General features: G+C 36.4%; 1 long non-coding RNA gene across 1 annotated transcript; it reads right to left on the bottom strand.

Moving 5' to 3' along the window:
• Nucleotides 1-83: 83 nt before the first annotated feature.
• Nucleotides 84-7900, bottom strand: LOC139116494 (uncharacterized). Its single transcript, XR_011548315.1, has 2 exons — nt 7312-7900; nt 84-1329 (listed from the first exon to the last, which is right to left on the bottom strand). It is a non-coding gene; the product is annotated as an uncharacterized lncRNA (long non-coding RNA).
• Between the last annotated feature and the right edge of the window lie 15258 nt (nt 7901-23158).

Genomic DNA, 23158 nt, shown 5'->3' with positions numbered 1-23158 from the left:
ATGTATGTATGTATGTATGTATGTATGTATGTATGCATGCATGTATTTTTTGTACTAACATATATTAGTCGATACAAGCAGAACCCAATGCAAATCATCGTTTATTCGATTTGCGAACCCGTATCGATAACAACGATACAATGACTAGTAAACGAGGTCGACTGAAAGTCGTCGACTGTACCTAAAAATACAACAAGAAGACTCCAGTAACTGATCGCGGCATGAGCCTTAACTATATAGACAACGCCACAAGTGAGACAAAATTGCGATGAACTGTGACATGTGACCGATCACGTGCTTGTCTTCTTTCAATAGCTGGGCCGCGTAGGGCGGGTTGCATATGTCTCTGCCTGTTTGACTGACTCCTATGAAACTAACATATATCAGTCGACACAGGCAGAGCCCTATGCAATATGGAGAGAAAACATACAAATATTCTTGAAGCTTTTAAATTACGATATGCTGGAACGATCGACTTCATCGTGCTAAAGTTCTCACTTGTTGTGGCTCCTAAGAATTCTGTTAGTACAGTTTCTAGGAGTCTCTGAGTGGACAGCCGTAGAATACTGAACGTGATTTCCATCTACCCACTTTAATGACTATGTCTGGTTCTACCTCCTTTGACATGCCGATCTCGGCACCAGTGGGGCGGAAATCACAAGCACTGTATAACCGACAACCCTGCCATAGCGATCGATTGATTTAAATTCAAACTGATAGTACTTGCACAGAGTGGCCGCTGCGGTTTACGCAGCTGAATGAAATTTGAGAATTTGGGGACTTTCCCTTTTGTCTGGTTGTTGCTTGAATATAATCACACATAGCTAAGACTTGGGACTCGGTCTAATTTAGGTATTGAGAAAGCAGATATTTGAACAACCATACCTTGTCGACGCACATCATTTTGATCCAAAATTGTAATGTGCATACGTGAGTAATAAGGCTAAAATTTGATTTGCCTTAAAATAACGAAAATACGAAAATAACGTCGATACGATGTGGTCATTCACACGTGTCGCAGATCTTGGCGCTATATCCGACGGGCGGAGCATACCACAATGTTTTGCCGTCGACGTGTATTCTGAGTAAAGTCGTGACTAGCTTGGGCGTTTTGATAACTTTCAGATAACGCCTCGGCTAGTTGAATATTGTTGACCGCTCTGTCGAACCCGCTTGTTGTACCCTGGAGGGCTGTGAACAAGCTTGCAGTACGCGTGTCGAAATTCGACTTGACCAGGATCGCTTGTTGGAGCAAAGCCCAAGTATTGCGATTGCAATAACCTTCGTTTCATCCGGAAGTGAGGAAGTGCGGTGTCTTCTACGTACTACCTGGCTCGAATATACACACAGGGATTGGAAGCTCTATTGTTTTTGCTGGTCACGTAGCAACATCTTGTTCTCGGCGCGAGCGCGCGAGAATTTGCTCGAGAACGGTGCGTAGAGTCAAGCTGGCACACATTCTGTAGCAGACGATTTCGGTCGGCACATTTTGGAATAAAATGGTAAATATCTCGTACTTTTGTTGGAAAATTTCAGTCTGAATTCAAGGTATTACTGTTTTTTACACTTAGTCTTTAGAAAATGATAACACTGAAAACGACGTAGACAGATAGAAAATTTCGGCCGAATTTTAGGCGATTCGAAAACATGCTGTGGAATAGAGTGACGTAATACGTCACCCCCACTGTTTACCATCTTGTAACACAATTTTTTTTGTCGGTAGTCTTTTACAAAATGGGATTTAAACAACAGAGAATAATCTGAGATCATATTTTGTGTTGTGATGGATGACATGTTTGGAAAATACGTGATTTATAACATGTAACATGGATGCCGTTTGGCCACAACTTGACCTCCGATACACTGCTCTGGTGCACGGTATGTTCTAATTTTATCAAACTAAAATTTGGGTAAAAATAAAAATCGTCTGTTTGTGAAAACCAAGTAAATTACTTTTGTCTTTGTTTAATACCCAAATAAATTCAGATTATTTTTATTTATTGATAAAATCCAGCTACTGTACACACTGTGCCGTTTCATATACGCTGCAGAATGCCTCGCGAGACTCGGAAGGTGACAACATCCGCCAGCATTTTTGCTATTATTTTGTTGATAACCACCACATTTAATTTTAGTACGAACCAAAAGTTTGGGGTTTACTTGTACGCTTGCAAGAGACCTTTTTCATTTTCCTAAATGTATTGCACAATTTACTGTGTCAAATGTAATAAAATCTATATTTAACCTTTAAAATTTCAAACTAAAATACACTCGACTAGGATTTTTTCATAAAAATTTAAAAAAACAACTGCTTTTAAAAAATAAACATGGTAAAATGTTGTGTTTGTGATATTTGATTGCAAGGAAGTGTTTATTTTCTTGTGGAATTGATACAAAATTTGTCATGTCCCATGATAAACTGTACAATCCAAACCAAAAATTTTGCTCAGGAAATTCACTTAAAGTTGGTCAGTTGTAGCATTTTGTCTAAAAAATGGTGAAAAATGATTTTAGATTGATAATTTTTTTCACCAAATGGTATGTTTTGTAATGGTAGATTGCAAGAAACAGTTGTTTTCTACCAAAACAATGTTTACCTTGTTGTGTGCAGAGTCTGAACACTTGTGTAAAAATCCAAAATTTTAACCAGCTTTCATGATAGCACCGAATTTTTTATATTATTTTGTCAAAAATCACTTAATATTGACAAATCTTATACTAAAATGAAGACTTTTTAAAGATGATTGCATGACAGAGTTGGTTTTCATGCAAAAGCGATTTACACTCATTAATGTTAGATGCAAGAATAGCATTTTCCTGTAAGCATAACAATAATATTTCTTGGTCCAAATTTTGTAAGAAATAACTCCATATTAACATATTTTGTTCAAAAAGAAGTTTTTATAATCAATTTATTGAAAGCTTTCACAAACAGGTTCACTAATATGATTACAGTGTCTTATGAAAAATGGCAATATTAGTTATTTGAAAAATTGATCAAAGTCTCTACAGAAGTATCGGTAATACAATCTGCACATCAAGACAGATTTTAATAGTGTAGTGTACAACACAGTCTCGTCACATTGCTTATCTGGTGATTTTAATGAAATGGATGAGTGATGTGCAGAATAGCCAAACTAACTTGGACTTTGTGGTAAAGATTTACTTGCAGGATGCCTAAAAAGAAAAGACAGGCCATCTCCCAGAGGCGAAAGTACCATTATTATAAACAGCCAAAGGTTGAGAGTGGAAGTCAAGATGAAGAGAGTTTCAAGTGAGTACTATCAGTCATTGTCAATTTGTTGTACATGTATTCATATCACCATTCTAATTATCTGTTACCAAGAAGAAATTGTTAGAAATTACTGTTTTGTACTCTGATTATTGTAGATATGAAGTGCCTAGCAAATGTACTGGTGGAGTAAGTTTGTTTTGATTCAAGGTCCCATTTTCAAGTAGATCAAGTGTTCCCGCTCCTTTTGGCTGGTAGTCCTATTATTTCCATTCTCAATCATTCTCATTCTTGTTACACATTGGTTTATTAATGAAACAACATTGATGTCTTGACAAATAGCAAATAGTGTTCCCAGATCATCACTGCATATCATAGTACTATAGTGTTATCTGATCTGAAAACATGTAATGGTACCTGGCAATTAGTGTATACGACATATATTAGTAAAAAAATGGCGTGATTGAATAAGTAAAACAATTAAGAGATCTATTTGACTTGTAGCTGAAATTAATACATATCTTTGATATCACTGTATCAGTATGCCTGCATCTAAGTAACATTATCATGTATTTACATATACCCTCTTTCAGTTCTGTAACTTCATTGTCACTACTTCATGCCTCAGCTTACACTTGTACCACAGAATCGGACACAAAGGAAAATTTGAGTGTTACCAAGGAACAATCAAGGTATTGATTTATTTTTAGCTACTATAGACTATAGTCTATAGAAACTATTGGGATGGGTATCCGTCCGTCGTCAGTCTGTATTTACAGGTATGTATGTATGTATGTATGTATGTATGTATGTATGTATGTATGTATGTATGTATGTATGTATGTATGTATGTATGTATGTATGTATGTATGTATGTACCGGTATGTATTTATTTTATTTATTTTATTTATAATATTCATCCACAGCGGACACGATACGTGTACCGACATAGGATAGGATGACTGAAACAGGTGCGAACCACCTATACAAAGCCAGTCACCCTAATGAAATGAAATATGTACAATGAAAAAAGCAAACAACAATAACATACAGGAGATAAAAAATGAAGAAAGTCTAAAACAAATCAAATAAAATCTACATAGGTCTACACCTGCTACACAGACAACGAGAAATCCACGTACAAGTGTTGTCTGGATCAAAACAGTTATAAAATTTATCCCAATACCATTTCGTCAATGTTACTCTAAATGTACAAAGTGAAGCAGTGGTTCTAATTGTCGCCGGTAAATTGTTCCAGAGAATGACAATTCTATTAAAGAGAAGGTGTTGGAAAGTGACAGTTTTACAATGGTTTCTATCCAGTGCATTTGTATCAGCACTAGAACGTGTATTAATTTTAGATGAGTGAGTTTTGACATACTTATGAACATTTAAAGAGTATTTCCCAGTAGTGCATTTATAAAAGAAAATCAGATCAAGAATCTCCCTGCGAAATGACAACGGTAAAAGGTTTACAGCAACTAATCTTTGTTTATAATCAATGTCAGTGGGATAATTAAGAATATACCTTGTTGCTGCTCTTTGGATTTTTTCAATTTTTACTAAGTTGCGCTTAGACTGGGCAGCCCAAACGACACTTCCGTACTCCAGATGACTACGCATTAGTGAACAGTAAAGAGCTTTAAGTGTTTTAGAGTCACATTTGTAGCCACAAGTACGCTTGATCATGCCAAGCAATCTATGAGATTTCATGCAAATACGATCAATGTGAGTATTCCAATTCAAGTCGAAAGTGAGATCAACACCTAAATCACAGTATTTTTAACTGATGCTAAGTCATTACCATTCATGATATAATCAAAATTCAGAAAATTTTTACATCGTGTAAAAATGGAGGACATTGCACTTTCCTGTATTAAAAGTCATACCCCATTTGACACTCCAGCTATAAAGAGAATGAATATCTCTCTGTAAAGCTTCACAATCTTGTGAATTTTTTATCACACGAAAACACTTGGAGTCATCAGCAAAGAGAGCTAAGGTAGTCTTAGGAGATACACAGACGGGCATATCATTGACATATAACAAAAATGTGTATGTGTATGTACCGGTATGTCCGTTAATGAGGTGTCCGTCCACTCAAATATCTTGAGAACTGCAGTACTTACTGATTTAATATTTGCTTTTTAGATGAAAAATACGATTATTAGAAACGACTTTTATTAATTTTTCGATATTGTTGAAAATATGCAAATTAGCACCAAAAAGGCGTTTTTGGTAAATAATCTTATTCTTCATAATCACTGGTCAGACAGCTTTGTTATTTGGTATTCAGGTCCCTAGAGATAACCCAACTTAGATTTGTTCAAATTGTGATGAAATATGCAAATCTGTATGTTTAAGAATTTTTTTGTCATTTTTTGTCAAAACTGTATTTCATCAAAACTGCTCATCTGACAGCTTTAATATTTATTATACAGATTCCTACAGATGAACTAAACATTGAATATGTGATGAAATCTGCAATTTTGTAGTTTTGGTGCAATTTTTGCCATTTTTGGTCAACAAATGTGTTTCTCAAAAGTGCTTGTCTGATGCCTTTAATAACTGGTATACAGGTTCCAAGGAGTTGTCTCAGTGTGATATATTTAAATTTCATGAGATCTTCAATTTTTGTATTTTTTGGTCAATTGTTTCCATTTTTGGTCAAAATATTTGTTTCTCAAAAGTTATTCATTTGATAGCTTTGATAGTTGGTATACAGGTTCCTAGGCGTTATCTTAATGTAATATGAATTATGATGAAATCTTCAATTTCATATTTTTGCAGCTTATTTTGTCATTTTTGGTCAGGCCATCCTGAAATGAATTATTAAGATATCCACCTTCTTCATCAATACATGTGTCACAAAAAGTTATTCTCACATAACACAGTATAGCTCTGTCAACTGTTGGGGCACTTGTTTTTTCAAAAGCGCTGGTCAAACAGCTTTAGTATTTGGTTAACAGGTGCCTAGGATGACCTTGGTGAAATAATTTCATACAGTCAGGAAATACTTAATTTTGTATCCATGTCTATAGTAGCTTCAGGGACTTTGGCCATTGTTTCCACTTTTGTGAATGTTTCACATTCAATAATCTCATTGAATTTATATCTGAGTTGACATGAATTCTGCAGTAGAATATAATAATATTAATAACTTAAAATGTATCATATATCAGAGAAGATGTTCACATAGATAAGAATTTACAAAGACTGCATCTTTACTTTGATTAGAAACAAGTCTATCATTGATGAGACAGTCCCTGTCAGTTTATAAATCTTTAATTCTTTGTTCATCACATTCCAACAAAGATTGATGACCTTGTGTATGTCATAGTAAATTGTCCTTGTGTCAAGTTTGAACGAAATCAGTGACAAATAGGTAAGTATCTATATGCCAATGAAATTCCTGACAGAGAATAAAATAAAATGAAATTCCCAAAAGAGAGTAAAAATAAAATAGATATTTTGAATTTCAAATGTCAAAACTGTCCTGTGTTCAATCTTAAAGAACACTATTAACTTGCACAAATACTAGTATCTGTACGTACTCAAAATTCTGGGTAGCAAAAGTGAGCTACCAAAATTGGAAAACGTTGGCCCTAGGGCAAGTTTGGTAGCTTCTACGGCTGGGCTACTGTTAATTTCAAGCCCTGTGATCATAATGAAACATCCTTGTGCCAAGTTTGAACCAGATAGGTTCATGGGTGTCTGAGTAACTGCTGAAGATGGATGGGTGGAGCCCCATCTATAACTTGCTGTTGGACTGCACCCGCATGGACTAAAAACATATGTAAGGGAGTGACTGTGAACTTGTAATAAGTTAAAAAAGATAGGTGAACAAATTTCATCCTTTAAATCAAATATTTCAGTGTACAGTAAATTTGAGAGAGGTAATTGTCTAACAGTAGTTGTATATGAATCTTCTTCACTTCCAGTGCTACCAATTTACTGCAGACTGTTGGAGGGCCATCACCGTATGTCACTGAAACCTACTTACATCTCAGTGAATCATTGACTGATGAGAAAGAAGTTGAATACAATCACCAACAAGGTATATTCGTCCCAGGTACTACCCTGTGGCTCGATACACAGTTTGATAATCGTCTCTGCGTATACTTGACAGCTTGGTACAAAATATCCAGTGTTAGGAATGCCACTTTGTCAAACTCTTTGCGTGCTCTCGGGTAGCACAAGGTGTCTGGCAGCGCAATTTGACAGACACTTGTTTTGGCAGCGTCTGCAAGCTGCTTGATCTCGACTCTGTGACGTCAAAATAAGTCCCTGAAGCTTCTCCCGGTGGATCGATGGAATTTTGCTGATCCGATGTGGAGACGCTGGCCCGCTGAGCATACTGAATTGCATTAACCTGTTGTTCAGACTGCAAATGGTTTCTGTCTTTTTGTTGACTTTGATTTTCGTGGGCAATATGGCCGACTTGGCCGTTGTTGTCTGCGTCGGCAGGTTCGCTTCGGACCTGTTCACCCTGCGCCCTGGTCGATTGCATTGAACTTCGATTCCAACTGTTCAAAATGACGGAGTGTAACGTGAAGTACCTAATCACATTGGGGCTCTCTCGTCCGTGTTTCCGTAGGCTGTCAAGATATTTTTGGCGCAGTAGCTGATTTCGAATGATACGGGTTCACCGAATCGAAAAAAAAGAGCACGTGAACGGTCACATGTCACAGTCCATAGTATGTATGTATGTGTATGTATGTATGTATGTATGTATGTATGTGTGTATGTATGTATGTAAGTATATAAGTATGTATAATATAATTTTATATCATGTGTTAGTGTGTTTCTGTTATCGGATATCAAAGTAACATTCATTTTGTGATGAGATACGATATGCCGGTTTTTTTTAAAGGCGACTGATTTTATGATATTACCCTTTTTATGTGTGATGACATTGACTGTATTTTATATTTGAATTTTTAGTAATATTAACAAATACTCATTGTTAATTATGGAAATTCACAACTGTTATATACTGTTAGTGGTAATGCCATACAACATTTATAAATAAAAATCCGAGGGAGCCATTTACGTAGTTTGTTGTACACTCTTGACTCAGACTGCAATATCAATGTACGGATGGATATGACATTTTGAAACTCTACATCGAGTTTGAGATTACACATAAACACCTAAATGGAACAACATCTACAGATGATATGATATTCTTCCAAAAATTGCAAAAAGTCTCAATTCCGATTGATTTTTTTATACTGTAATTGAACTGAAGTTTCATATGACAAGTTTCAACTATCTGTTTAAGGTATTGGTAAACATGAGTGTTTAATCATTTGAAGATCCCGGAAAATATGGAATTGCATATGAAATATCATGAAACATTTATTAATTAATTTATTTATTTATTTATTTATTTATTTATTAATTAATTTATTTATTTATTTATTTATTTATCTACGTCCCCGCCTCAGTCGGAAAAATATTCTGATCATTATGTCATTCGTTCTTTATCGTTATTGTCCAAAACGTTGAGTTTTGTCGATTTGTTTGAAATATTCTATTTCATGCATCATTTTCCTCTACTCGACTACGTTTTTTTTTGCTCGAGTAATCTGTAAAACCTCAATGAACAAAAGAGTGACAACAAAGAAAGTATCAAAGACAGTGTATTGAACCTCCATAAATCACGTTGTATCACAGTGTTGTGTTTCAATAGAGTCTGAAATTCAGAATGAAGGATTCGTTTGGACGTACAAGTACATCAGCATAAAAATTTAGATTCCTAAGTCTTCTTATTGAAGTGGTTGCACGTTTTTAATGAAATCATCCAATGAAATGAAAGATGTGCTGATAATGAGATACCAAAAAGATATATAAAGTAACTAACGGTCTGTTACTACAATTAGTCTTTTTTTTCTTTTTTTTGAGTTTATGGTCCATTGCCTTTTATGAAAATCATACAGTTTGTCTTCAAAACTCTTCTCAAAAACAAAAGTGTCGTTTTACCTCTGTTCGTATGTCACTTATATGTACTTTCAAGTGTGCAAATAACACACTCTGATAGGTGAGGGTATTCGAAAGTCACAAAGCAACGTACAAAATTATGCAAAACTCACACGAAACATGCCCAAAATTCAATACACTCTTTTGCATGAAGTAAAAGATCAATAGCTCAGACACTTCAAGTTTGAAAACGAAATTACTTTTGGTCGAGCAATATGGTAGCAATAACAATGTTTGCATAAATATAAAATAAATAGAATAGATCTGCTAAACACCTACAAGCTTGCGAGAAAATTTCAAATCAAGTAACGGAACAACGTGTCAAATTCCCTTTAATGCCTTATTTGCCCGACAGATGTGGAGACCGTTTCGTGACATGCTAGTTTTCAATCTATTGGAAAGGCTCGGAAATGAATATACAAAGTTTGATTATTTAACTTCAGCTTAATTACGTGCTTGTGCAGATTACACAGTAAGTAACTGCGAATAAGATACATAGAGTCTCCCTGCAAGTGTGGCCGTGTGGCACTCGCATAATACGTTTGACTGATACCTTAATTTTACCTACCAAACTTGCCTACATACATGCGTTACCATGCTTTCTGGAACTGTCGATTTAGTTGAGTTATTTTGCAGTCCGTGGATAAAATAAAGGTGCAGTCATCTTCTCTACGTTAAAATCAAAATTTTAGCATCCCTGGAGACTTGTCACAGAGTACAGTGTTAATTTTGAATATCACATGTCGGTCAACTTGTATGTAATTTCTAATGTCTGTGTAGACTGAAAGATCCGTCACTCGGGGGTGCTCTTTAAACTCCCGGGGAACGTAGAGTGCGCCCTCGAGCGACGGCTCTTTCAGTCTATGTCATAGTACCCCTGATATAGTATGTTTACAGTGGATTTCAAAATAGCTTGGAATTACAACGTGCTTGGGTGACAAGAAAAACGTTTCTGTCGATAGAAAGTAACGCAACCGGCATTCATTACAAACGTTCTCCTTCGATTAATTTTGCAACAATTAAACCCAAAACGACGATCACTGGGCTATTGTCAACATCGTCAGTGTTGCCGTGCTCCCACCAACCGTACACAGACTGCTTGAACATTCTTATATTGTTATATTGCCTTTATCACATTTCCTGTCGATGAAACTGCACAGAACGCTAACGATAACTTTTCTCGGTATAGTGTGTACGGTTTGGGTACAATGATTGGTATTCCTACACTGAACGTGTTCTCTACGTGGGAAGAGTGGCCGTCGTGTTGGTTAAATTGTTGCAAAATCTATCGAAGAACGTTTGTAATGAATGCAGTTTTCTTTTAAGATACGGTGTAACACAGCATTTACCAGGTTCGAGATATATATATATATATATATATATATATATATATATATATATATATATATATATATATATACTATATATATATATATATATATATATATGTATATATATATGTATACAATGTATATATGCAAGAAAAGATGACGTAGTTAGAGCAAGCAGCTCTGCGACATCTATGAATGCTCAGTGGATTTACTAATAATAGCCGTACCAGTCAGTTTATCTCCAGGAATTATACATGTCCTCAGACGTCAAATATGCCGAATTTACCATCTTAGAAAGGAATTTGTGAGCGGTTTAGGGAAAACGTGAAGTGAGTACATTGTAAGCTGTAGCGTCGATCGTGATTTTGTTGCTGTACGAATAAAACATTTCAAAGGTATTTACATCGTCTGCTCGCATATTTCCGTTACTGGCTTGCCTAAATAGAACTAAACTTCTTTGAAGAACCTAAACGAAAGTTTGACTTTCCCTAGTATCTTACATTGTATCCGAAACCCGCACCGGACACGATCAAGCCCTGGGAATCTCATTGACAGGTACAAATTATTAATATGTGCACCTTGTCTGTCGCGAGTATTTTCAGTGCAGTTGGATTTTTGTGGCTCATTTATGGTTGTAAACGGTGCAATTCACCATCTAGATACTTAAACTCGTCAACAGGAAACTTGTCGTATAGCGGTTCTATCATGATGCACTGTCAAACGGGCGCGGGGACCGAAGTCTTATTCGCTCAGCTGTTTTACATATGAACGTACCTACGAAGGTCACGCATACCAGCGAAGGTCACACGTACGCGTTGCTGTAAGTAGTTTCGGTTACAGTGAAAATAAAATTCGTATTTTCACTAGTTTAAAATACGGGTTCATTTGAGTACCGTCTAAACAATAGGAGAATCACGATACAGGCATAGCATGTATGATAATTATTATAATCCCCCGTATTCCGAACGAGTGTGGCTGCGTCGCGGACGAGTGATTCCCCGTGTAGCGGCCGTATCCCTCCGAGCCGTAGGCGAGGGGGATACGGCCGCTACACGGGGAATCACGAGTCCGCGACGCAGACAACGAGTGAGGAATACGGGGGGATGATATTTTTATCACATACATAGACCCAGTTTTCCGTGAATAAACCTTTCAGGAATGATAATTACTGCGAAATAAGGAGAGGAAGTATTTTACAAGAATTCATACGTTTGTGTTATGCGGTCGTGGCTGGGTCACAGCTGACTTGACTGCACTCAGCTGTACATGTCGAGGTAACTTCGAGCACGCCGAAGCTGCTCCATTGGATAATTAGCATCTCTAGTAGGGCTTTTTCTGTGCGAATTAAGCGGAAATAGGAAAGACTATGGATTTTTAATACAAGGTATTTATTTGGTACTTACTATAACATCAACTTGAGTGAAAATTCATTCATAAAATTATTGGACGTGCAAGCGCTAGGTGCGGGACGTCGCGACTCTCAGCCGCGGTATACGGCTACCGGGAACGGGTTATTTTTGTCAATATTCGAACATCATTCAAAGAATTATACTTTGCAAAGTTTGTATGAAATTTTAAAATTACCAATTATTATGTGTTACGAAATTATCAATTGTATGTTTAATATTTTACGAATAAAATGAGCTTGTTTAAATATAATGAAGAACAGTGTTCGGCACTGACTCAATCGGTAAGACTACGAGCAACGAGTCTTTCTGAGCTCAGACGCGAGACGACGGAAGTTAAACAACACGGTACAATACAACGTGGTGCACAACATGCATAGACAAAGCAATAGCTTGCACCTTTAAGTGCACTGATAACCTCGTGAACTCGTCGCTCTTGAAAAGTAAAATAGCGTTTCTTCTGATGAGTCCGGAGTATCGTCATTGCTGTCAGAAATGATGAACGCCTTTCGCTTCCTCGGCTCGACCCGGGGGCTCGATTCGTTGACTACCACGGCAGCATTGATCGTGATGTTGAACTTGAAACCCGTCAATGTTGATTCAGTAAACATTCTTACTGCTGCAGGGATGATTGATACGTGTCTTGGGTTATCGGCTATGCTAATCATGTTGTTTGATGGACATCGACAGGGGCTCTTTTGACGAGGTAGACAACACAAAATGCCGGTAACACAGCGCATTATTAAAATGTCAGTGGTGTAGAAATCACACGTTTCAATCGCAAATCAACGACAAAGAAACACAAATTCATAAACATTCTAGTATCGACGGTATTTTTTATTGTACACATATATTCCTTGTGCTTCATTACCCTCCCACTTTTGCATTTCAGGAATTTGAAAACAATTTCTGAACAGCTGATTTTTTGTTTACGTTTTAAAAGTAGTCCGGGTCCCATATCCACCACATGTGGAATATGGATTCATCGTAGTCATATACCTATAGTGTGACGTCATACTATAGGGATAACTGGGTCGTATGTATGATAAACAAGGGTATTCTCATATGAACATGGAACCTGACGCGCTGTGCGTTACAAAAAGGGGGGACAGGGGGGGCACATACTATTACCCTCTAAAACGTCCGCAAAAGGTAAGAAAATTTATTATTTTTGAAATGTAACTCACTGACGACAGAAAGTAAAATATAGAATGAAAAAAAAATAAAAAAATGTGAAAATGTAACCCTTGACCTCCAGGCTTGTTCACGTTCCGTACGACCAAAACAGACTGAGTAAAAAGAAATGCACATTTGAAAAAGATCTTTCGGGTTCTATTGAAAGGCTTTCACGAAAACTAATAAAAACTTAAATGTTCTTCTTTGGAATATTATATTAAAAGGTTTTTACTATGAAGAGAAATAAAAAAATATGTCCTTTCTTCTGCGCATGACGAAACCACAGAACGGCATTTGCTATATTAGCGTATTTTGCGACGTTCGAACATCCAAAGTCGCTACCGGATAACGGCATTTTGTAACTCACGTAGTTAGGAATAGCAATGCATTTATTCTCGGTCATATTTCGAATATCTACTACAGGTCTGTCATTTTCATAACTTGGTGTGTGCTACGATGCCATTTCAAATTCCATACGCCGTTTTCGCGACGAAATTGGACTCACTTCATCGGTAAATAATGGAGTCCAGAAATGATTTGCTCACCCTGGTGTATATATATCATGTCACGACACAGCGCAGGTCACGCGAGCGTACCTATAGTACGCGTATATATGCGTGCGTCGTTTAGCCACGGCGTTTAGCATCGAAAGAATGCGGTCGATGTGGTCGCTTGTGACGTTCACGTAGACACGCCCGACCTTGATCTGGTTTTGTAGCTATTAATTTCGGCATTTCAATCCGAACGGCATTCTGTTATAAATTTCTTACATAGTTATCATCAAAGTTTGTATTTACATATAAGCTGCTTAGTTTATTCAGACTATCAAATTCAGAACAACTGAGTGCCCGTAAATACACCGGATAAATAAAGCAGAAATGAAATTCAGTTTCAACACATTGCAAAGTACATAACTGGCATATATTATTCTCTCAAGCTAAACCTTCAAAACGGCCACTTTCAGTAAGCAGGTTATGGTTAGAAAGCCTAACTCTACAAAGAGCTAACCTAAATATTTGAAAATTTACACAACTCAAATACTTTTCCAAAGGCGAAATATTTTTAAAAACACGATATGACTCCAGCTTTGAAGAATCGGCCAGGTCACTTGACCATAGTTGGCTACCGATATTGAGGCATCGTTGTTTAAAAGTAGAAATGAAATGTAATTCATCGCCTACAATCGCCATATCCCATGCTACGCCAAAACCAAAATCGAACAAAATTTGTTTAACCTTTTTGGCCCAACAGTGGTAGCCCTTCTCTGCCATTTAATATTGATAATCGTAACACCGTCTATTATAAGATTATATTATTATTAGATAAGTTAATACTATACATGGCCTTTCTACCATTTTAGATTAGTTTTTCTGTGCCTTTGTCAAATCTCTAAAACATGACAAGGCCACTCCAAGGTATACGACACAGTTACAGTGAACCCTATAAAGTTTCCATTTTCATAATTTCTTAACCTCCATTCCAAAAGACATGTTGACTCTTACATGTTGACTCTTAACTTCAACTTGTTAAACTAACAACAAAGACTCAATTTGTCATGCTGTCATTGTAATCCAATTACAGAACCACTTGTTAGGGATACATCGTCAGCAAAACAGATATAAAAAGCTTCAACATTCCTACATAGATATCATTATATATACCATTCTTAAGAGCTTAACCTAGATCCTCAATAGAAATGTTGGAGGAAAAAGATGATATAACAGAGAGCCTCGGTGTACGCAAATAATCCCGTGAGGTTTTCGAACACATATGATTTTACAGTTTTCACCACTGACTTTAGCAATTGTATCGTTTTACTATACCTAGTGTCAAGAGCTTGTAAAACAAGGAATTATGATCTATCCTATCGAATATTTTATCGAAGTCGAAATGTATGTACGTATGTATTTATGTGTGTATGTATGTATGTATGTATGTATGTATGTATGTATGTATGTATGTATGTATGTATATATGTATGTATGTATATATGTATGTATGTATGTATGTATGTATGTATGTATGTATGTATGTATGTATGTATGTATGTATGTATGTATCTATGTTCATCTATATACTATCTATCTATCTATCTATCTATCTATCTATCTATCTATCTATCTATCTATCTATCTATCTTTTGTATGTATTTATGTATCTTTTTATTTTATTCGTGATATGGGGCACATTGCTTCAATACGATTTTAAAAAAAAAATTCTTTATGTTTCATATTCACCTAAAGAAAATCAGGGAAAAAATTACAGAAAACGAGACGCTGAAATCAACATGTTTGTTGTAAACAGTTGTGGCATTTAGTCTAGTCCTCATAAGACTTCGCAAGTAGTACAGGATGTTAAACTGTGCCCGCGTCGCCATTTTTAAACACCCTCTGACAGAAAAACAACAACTGATCACACGATCGTTACAAATCACTGCGGAGAAATGACCGAGTATGGCGGCATTTGTTTACAAATTTGGCGCGCATGCTCATTTAGGTTTGACATCTACCTCGTATGCTACGCTAGGCTTGAGGAAATAGTCAACAAACATGGTGTACATCAGGCAAAGACAAACGTATATCGAACGAATATAAACGCGTTCGTTCTTGGCGCGTTCACGCGCCATCCGCAGTCTGGCATTTGGAGCAGAATGCGCCCTCCCGCGGTGAAAGTGTTAATGCATGTGTAACTGAAGACGAACACACATGTGAAATTGAGGTTGATGGCGTATTTTTAAAAAAGAGTAACACTGCCCACTTTACAGTTCAGCACTCGGATATCGTGACCAATCGGCTAGTCTGCTGGCTAATTTCCTTTGTTTTAATTAATTTGCAAATTATGTAACTTTAACGTAATCTTGGCTGACCCTTGAAGTAAAGTGGTATGCCTTCTAAGAACATATCATTATTCATAATTCACTTAATTCTCGATCAGATTCGAGCTCACACCCTACGGCACCTAGTCACCTGCCTAAATGTCTAAATTTTAAAAAATGGTGATCAATAACAAAGTTGTTATATTTTCTGTGACCGTGGCGCTCGAGACGCTGAAGAGTTCATGAAGCATTCGAACATTTTACCTGCTATCGTATATAAGACACAAACTGATTAAAACGGTTAATGAATCGCTAAACTTAGATTCACACAGTATTTCTGGCGTTTTATAATTAAGTGATTATACATACATATGTAGCTAAAATGCGATGATTCTGGTGGCAGACACAGCTATCCTTAACAAGATATTGACAAATTAGGGTAGATTATAGTTCGGTATGATTTCATCCCTTGGCATTGGTCGGTACCAAGAATTCTTCGCCTTCTCAAATTCCTTCTTATTATTGATCACCAACCATCCAAATTCATTGTATATATGTTCTGGACAGTAATCTTGTAATTCTCTCATTCTCTCATAGCTATGGGTAATCAGCCAGTTTCTTGTTGATTCATTGTGGCTTTGGGAAATTGGGGAGCTAGGAGAGGGCGCAGCGATGCTAACGAATTGACGGTAATATTCATGGATTCATAATCAGTCCCCTCTTGGGTCCCGAGCCAAAACACAAATTTAACATTGTTCTTCAGAAAAGTGTGGAGACGTGGCATTATGTCACCGGAGAGAAAATCTTGGCAATGATGCTATATTTTGATTGACAGCAAACCCTTAGGTTTGCCACAGTTATTGGATAGTTTAGTTCGTCAAATCCTCCTCTCTTTTTGTGTATTTTTCTTTGTGATTAAAGGAAATGTAACATAAGTTTAACAAATCTTCTTAGAATTTGCACAGGTATGGCTGCATTACGTATAAGTACCCAGCAGTGTCAATGCGGATATGTTTCTCTAAGACAGTACAAGTCCAGGCTCTACTAAATAGAAAATGTCATCGCGCAGACTGAAAGTTGCGGTCGGGACTGATTTTATTTCGATTATCTTATTTTGGCGTTCGTGCACATGTGCTAATCTTTGTTGCCATTTAATATTCACAGCTTTAGTCATCCTACAGATAGTAATCCCGCTGAGATTGAAATATTCATTTCAAATTTTCAATTAAAGTATAACAAATTTCAATCCGTCGCAACTGTCAAATTGGTGTATGATTCCAACTATTTTTTCCAGTGTCAGTTTGATTATTTTATCTGTATTCCACATGTTTTGCACGGTATATTTGGTGATTTGATGTTGGGCCACTTCTCTATGTTGCCATGCAATATTTACAATTGTAAACATCCCGCATATTGAAAATATATGAAATCATTGTTTCCATTTTCAATAGTCATATATTTAATTCCTAATACATGACAGCTGTCAACATGAATTATGGTAATTTTTGACTTAGATAAAAACAATTCTGCACCCACTGCACATCAGAAAAATTCTCATAGTATGTTCTAGCACACGATTCATCATAATTTAACTTAGAGAATCATTGAAATTTCAATCGTATGGCTTCTATATTTTTCAGAATTATGTTAATATTAATATTTGGATTAATATTTGGATTCATATCAATATTTTTATTTTGGATTTGCATATAGCTGCGCCACAGAGAACATTGCTCCTGAACTTTTGCTTTTTTTGGACTGAAAACACACTTTCCTAGTTTCTGACTCCGGACACTCTACCTATGAACACTCAGAGCATCTTCAGGTTGATCTGGTTCTTTGCTGTAACTACCTTAGACCCTGGAAATCGTCGTGCAAAGATTTATCTGGTCCTTCCTTGTACAGTGTACAACTTTCATGGTGGGATAATCTACATTTCAAAGGCTTGTCTTGTGCTCTGGTTGACATTTACATCATAATAGCACACTGCTACGATTGGATACCTACAGAGGTACATCTGTCGGTCATGCACATGCCTTTCAAAGGATGAATTTTTCAGTAGCATCATTGGCGCTAATTACTGTCACCTGCTGTCTTATATGCGATGTGAACATTTGTCCATACAAGCTCTGTAGTTACAAGTACAATGGAACAAAGTTCAACTTCAAACGACATCACAAGTTCAGTCACTGTCCTATTCACTACTATGCAAATTCTGTGTCAACTTTCACATGCAAGTATTTACAACTTGCAGGAGATATTGAGTCTAACCCTGGTCCTCATATCTCCTACAATGGTACCACTGCAAGGGATCCTTGTGGTAGTTGTTCAAAACCCGTCAAGTGCAATCAGAGGAATTTACTTTGTGAATGCTGTTATTTATATTGGCATCACAAATGCATTCCCAACTTGTCAGTAGCAGACTACAACAGACTCATTTCAAGTTCTGATCCATGGATTTGCACACAGTGCTTATCACTTCCGTTTTCCAACTGCAATTCATCATTCTTTGACCTCTTATCGTCTAGTTCACTTTCTTCAAGTGTGGACAATACTTCTGATGAATCGGTAAATGAACTTCAAGATGGACCAGCTAGCAGAAGTGGTCTACATACTATGTTATTAAATGCCCATTCACTTAAACGGGTTAGCAGAGCTGGCTGCAAATTAACTCAGTTTCAGTCACTTGTCTATTCACGAAGACCAGCAGTGATAGGTGTGACTGAAACCTGGCTTACTGGGGATATTTTGGACAGTGAAATCCTACCCAGTGGTTACAGTACCTAGTATTTTAAAAGGTAACGGCAAAGATGTGTCAACGGCTTCTGACAAAGCTCAACTTTTTAATGATTTTTGTTATTCAACTTTTAATCATGATAGTACTTGTACTGATAGTGAATTTAATTTTAATAGCGATGCCCATTCAAATCCTGCCTTGGGTGATATTATTTTTACAGTTGATGAAGTTTACAATGTTCTTAAAAATTTAGATCCCAATAAGGCTGTGGGCAATGACAAGTTATCTCCCCGTCTTCTTCGGGAATATGCCAGGGAGTTATCCCCTTCTCTGTGTGACCTTTTTAACATGTCACTGAATGCGGGAAAGCTACCATCACAGTGGAAACATGCTAATGTTATTCCTGTGTATAAGAAAGGTCTGAGGGAAGACGTTTGTAATTATAGACCTGTTTCTTTGTTGAGCTCAGCCAGCAAAGTGATGGAAAGGTGTTTATTCAATATAGTTTATCCAATCTTATCTGAAAAGATATATAGTTTACAACATGGTTTCTGCAAGGGGAAGTCATGTAGTACCCAACTTGTACAAATTGTTCATGACATCGGAGAAGTCTTAGATAAAGGAGGACAGGTGGATATGCTTTATCTGGACTTCTCAAAGGCATTTGACAAAGTACCTCATGACAAATTATTAAATAAGTTGCATTCTTTTGGTTTTAATGGTATGCTGCATAATTGGTTCTCTAATTATTTGTCACATCGAAGACAGAGAGCGGTAGTTGAAGGTGAATGCTCAGATTGGTTGCCTGTTTCTTCAGGAGTTCCCCAGGGATCCATTTTGGGTCCTTTTTTAATTTTTATTATATGTCAATGATGTGCCAGTCTGTGTATCTCCTAAGACTACCTTAGCTCTCTTTGCTGATGACTCCAAGTGTTTTCGTGTGATAAAAAATTCACAAGATTGTGAAGCTTTACAGAGAGATATTCATTCTCTTTATAGCTGGAGTGTCAAATGGGGTATGACTTTTAATACAGGAAAGTGCAATGTCCTCCACTTTACACGATGTAAAAATTTTCTGAATTTTGATTATATCATGAATGGTAATGACTTAGCATCAGTTAAAAAATACTGTGATTTAGGTGTTGATCTCACTTTCGACTTGAATTGGAATACTCACATTGATCGTATTTGCATGAAATCTCATAGATTGCTTGGCATGATCAAGCGCACTTGTGGCTACAAATGTGACTCTAAAACACTTAAAGCTCTTTACTGTTCACTAATGCGTAGTCATCTGGAGTACGGAAGTGTCGTTTGGGCAGCCCAGTCTAAGCGCAACTTAGTAAAAATTGAAAAAATCCAAAGAGCAGCAACAAGGTATATTCTTAATTATCCCACTGACATTGATTATAAACAAAGATTAGTTGCTGTAAACCTTTTACCGTTGTCATTTCGCAGGGAGATTCTTGATCTGATTTTCTTTTATAAATGCACTACTGGGAAATACTCTTTAAATGTTCATAAGTATGTCAAAACTCACTCATCTAAAATTAATACACGTTCTAGTGCTGATACAATGCACTGGATAGAAACCATTGTAAAACTGTCACTTTACAACACCTTCTCTTTAATAGAATTGTCATTCTCTGGAACAATTTACCGGCGACAATTAGAACCACTGCTTCACTTTGTACATTTAGAGTAACATTGACGAAATGGTATTGGGATAAATTTTATAACTGTTTTGATCCAGACAACACTTGTACGTGGATTTCTCGTTGTCTGTGTAGCAGGTGTAGACCTATGTAGATTTTATTTGATTGTTTTAGACTTTCTTCATTTTTTATCTCCTGTATGTTATTGTTGTTTGCTTTTTTCATTTGTACATATTTCATTTCATTAGGGTGACTGGCTTTGTATAGGTGGTTCGCACCTGTTTCAGTCATCCTATCCTATGTCGGTACACGTATCGTGTCCGCTGTGGATGAATATTATAAATAAAATAAAATAAAATAAATATAATATATCAAACATACATACATACATACATACATACATACATACATACATACATACAATATCAGTGTTCGCGTTTACGCAAAAACATACGTATATTACGCATTTAAATTGACTCTCTACGCATTTTTTTCATTGTTCTGCGATTTCTATACGCAAAGGATAACAGTAAAATGTTTCCGAAAGCACTCCCCGCGAATGAGCTTAGGCGACAACAAGACGAAATGAGTGCCCGCTTGACACTAAATTTGTTAAAACATTTCTGTCAATCACTCATTGTGTTGAAGGTTTCGGATTCTCTGGGCGTAGTTCGAAAAATCGACACAGCATTTCAAAGGCACGTTATCATGTCAGCTGTGTGCCTATTAACAACGTTGCTAATTTTCAGGCGGGCGATAGTTTCTGAAACTGATGAAACAAAGTGAGTGATTGACAGAAATGTTGCAACGAATTAAATGCCAACCATGCATGATCATCGTGTCTGCTGCTGCTAAATTTGATCATGCACACACTCGTCTTTCAACTTTGCTCCACATTAGTCCGTGAAATAAAAATGATTTAGAGGGTCAATTGAAAGACACTACCTGGCAACACAACATGGAGAACAAGGAGAAGCGCAGTGAAATTGAACTCATGTCGGTATCCATGACGTATTGTCCGGTTGTCGCCGATACATCAACATGCAAAACGATATCAGCGCCACGGTGAAGCTGTGAGCCGTGATGATGATGCCCCGGTTACCAAAATATCTCGTCCACAACCACTCACAGGCGACCAAGAGCAGTGGGAGACTGAATATCCATGGTTACGTTTTGATGTATAACATAAATGTATAAATTTTGAACACTGCCAGTTCCTTGATTAGCTAACTCTAACCTTCGGGTTGCTCAATGAGTTTGACGGTCGCAAGTATACCATCATACGTTACGTTTCAGCATGTTTGAAACACAGCCCAGTAGTTCAAGTTTTTCATCGAACTATTTTTATTAGAATAATGTTAAATGTACATCGTACAATCTGAATTGGTAGTGTAAAGTTATTGAACAGCTCATCATCTGTCTTATGATTGCAGGATGCATGAAACTTAAATAACAGATACCATTACTTTGTACTTGAAGTAATTTTGTTATTTTATATATATATATATATATATATATATATATATAATATATATATATATATATATACATAGATACATACATACATACATACATACATACATACATACGTATGTACGTACGTACGTACGCAATACATGATGAAATTCAGTTTCAACACATTGCAAAGTACATAACTTGCATATACTTTCTCTCTAGCTAAACCTTAAAAACGGCCACTTTAAGTAAGCAGGTTATGGTTCGAAAGCCTAACTCTAAAAGACCTAACCTAAATATTTCAAAATTTACACAACTCAAATACTTTTCAGAAGTCGAAATATTTTAAAAACACGATATGACTCCAGCTTTAAAGAATTGGCCAGGTCACTTGACCATAGTTGGCTACCGATATTGAGGCATTGTTGTTTAAAAGTAGAAATGAAAAGTAATTCATCGCCTACAATTGGCATATCCCATTTCAGAGGTAAACACGATGATAAGAAAGAAGGCTGGAATATTATTTAGATTAAGACAAGTTGTACCACAAAATATCCTCACTTTGCTCTATGTATCATTTATTCAACCCCATGTAATATATGGCTTAGAAGTATGGGGAATACATTTGCATCGTATCTTAATCCAATTTATATCACTCAGAAAATGTGTATGCGTAGTATAACATTCTCTAAATTTAGAGAGCCATCTTTACCTTTGTTCTACAATTTACGTATTTTGGATGTTCATAAGCTCTACAAGTTGCTAGTCTGTACTTTTATGTTTGAGTTACTCCACCAAAATATTCCTCACAACTAATCAGATTATTTTCATATTGTAAACCATTGCTACGATACCCGCCAAAAGGTGGACCTGAATTTAGTTTTGCCTAGAATGTATACATCTGCAGGTCAATCTTCAATCTCTTACACAGGTGCAAAACTATGGAACACATTACCGAATTCTATTAAAAATAAAACATCTAGATATAAGTTCACAAAAGCCCTGGGAGACTATAGAGAATGTCTTACTATGTATTAATGTGCTTATTTATCTGGTCGAATGCGAAGGTGAAACGAATTCTATCTGTAATCAGTTTTTTTTACTGTCACAGTTACTATCTTCTCTTCACAAAATTACATGTATCATTTATTAGACAGCAGCCCGTAATAGCTTTTTATAATGCAATGTACAAATGAGTTCACGGGGCTAGGCTCGACTATCGCATGGCTGTATTCCTAGCTCCTTATTGTCACTGTATTCTGCGGAATTTGAATTGTATTATGATTCTTAACGCTTAAATATGACAATAAAATGATGATGATGATGATGATGATAATGATTATGATGATGATGATGATGATGATGATGA

The sequence above is a fragment of the Ptychodera flava genome, chromosome 17 (genome assembly GCF_041260155.1).
Source record: "Ptychodera flava strain L36383 chromosome 17, AS_Pfla_20210202, whole genome shotgun sequence".
Classification (NCBI taxonomy): domain Eukaryota; kingdom Metazoa; phylum Hemichordata; class Enteropneusta; family Ptychoderidae; genus Ptychodera; species Ptychodera flava.
The sequence above is the reverse complement of the archived record's forward strand: the minus strand, read 5'-3'. Positions and strand labels throughout refer to the sequence as shown.